This window comes from Lucilia sericata, unplaced genomic scaffold (assembly GCF_015586225.1).
Source record: "Lucilia sericata isolate MDLA Ls3-8-SP2 unplaced genomic scaffold, ASM1558622v1 Contig004614F_arrow, whole genome shotgun sequence".
Lineage (NCBI taxonomy): Eukaryota > Metazoa > Arthropoda > Insecta > Diptera > Calliphoridae > Lucilia > Lucilia sericata.
Genome location: NW_023997299.1, coordinates 18,854 through 20,479, shown reverse-complemented (window position 1 = coordinate 20,479; position 1,626 = coordinate 18,854). Strand labels below are relative to the sequence as shown.

The window sequence follows — 1,626 nt, the reverse complement described above, 5'->3', positions numbered from 1 at the left end:
TTCTAGGCGTTTTATTTAATTATTTTTGTTATTATTTATAGACAGTTTTTTTGATTTTGAAATGGGTCAATAAGGGATAATTGGAATTATTTTCTAGGCATAATCATAATTTTTAAGCTGTCAAAGTTATTCGTTTATTGTAAGGGTGAGTAATTTTGACGCCAAACGGCCTTACAAAGGGTATTTCATTAATTTAATTAATAAACCCAGTAATGTCTTTAATTTTGATAAAAAAATCAGATTGGAGATGCGGGGCATCGATCCCCGTACCTCTCACATGCTAAGCGAGCGCTCTACCATCTGAGCTACATCCCCTGATACTAAAAACCAGCAAATAGTTTTACAACAAACTGTAAAATGTTTATAAGTGTATAATTTAAAAATAAAAATCCGTTATATTTTAACAGTTAACTATAATTAATTAAAATTCTATGCGTATTGTAATAAATTTAGGTCAACTTTCAATTTTTGTGTTACGAACGTGATTAGGTTTACAAAATCAGTTTTCTAAAATTGTGACTAGATATTTTTGGGTTTTACAATATATACCACTATGAACATAACGGTACTCACAGTTTCCGTGGTGTAGTGGTTATCACATCCGCCTAACACGCGGAAGGCCCCCGGTTCGATCCCGGGCGGAAACACATAATAATTTTTTGTTTACTTTCAGAATTGTATAATTTTTTTTTAATAATTTTTATAAATAAAATCTAAATTCACAAATTATTCTCAAATAGGCGCAATTTTATAAAAAATATGAGTGATCAAAGATTTTCTTGATTGGAGCGTTATATGAAACATCCTGAATTTACAACCGATTTTTGCTTTTTCATATAAAAAACAGTTTTGATAAAAAAATATGATCACAGATATTCTTTATTCTCTAGATTGGAGAGTTATTTAAGGATATACCGTCGATTTTAGAATTTTCATATACAAATCGAGTTGGTGGAAAGTATGATCACAGATTTTCTTTCTCTTTCATATAAAAATCGATTTTTGATCATAGTTCTTATCATCACAATCATTCAAGGTTAATGCCCGATCAGATATACAAGCCGTTGGAAATGATCGGCGACGGCGCAAACATTTTTGTTCGGCGGCGGCGGCTTATTATAGAAATTGCCCGTAGTATTGAAAAATCACCGTAAAACAGTTTGTTATACAGAAACCTGATATTTAAAATTTTAAATTAAGCATTTATTGTATCCAATCAAGATTTTACAAAGTTATTTATAGGATTAAAATTGAAAAACAAGTTTTTTTTTATAAATAAAATAGTTTTTAATATAAAACTTTATCAATATTACATTTCTATAAAATTTTTCAAAAATCCCCCGATAGATATAGTTTCCGTGGTGTAGTGGTTATCACATCCGCCTAACACGCGGAAAGGCCCCCGGTTCGATCCCGGGCGGAAACACATAATCTTTTTTTAGTAATTAACTAAATAATTTTATGAAACAAAAAAATTTTAAGAAAAGTTGATCAGTTAATGTTATCCATGTCCAAAAATAATGGCCATCAGGATGTGAAAAACATAAGGCTTCTTTCTTCAATTACTATCTACCTTTTATATAATTTATTAGACAAAAAAAAAACATTTTATTTTACTTTAGTAAG

General features: G+C 29.5%; 2 non-coding genes across 2 annotated transcripts; both read left to right on the top strand.

Moving 5' to 3' along the window:
- Nucleotides 1–574: 574 nt before the first annotated feature.
- Trnav-aac lies at nt 575–647 on the top strand. Its single transcript has one exon. It is a non-coding gene; the product is annotated as a tRNA-Val (tRNA).
- A 705-nt stretch (nt 648–1,352) lies between these two features.
- Trnav-aac lies at nt 1,353–1,426 on the top strand. Its single transcript has one exon. It is a non-coding gene; the product is annotated as a tRNA-Val (tRNA).
- The last annotated feature ends 200 nt before the right edge of the window (nt 1,427–1,626 follow it).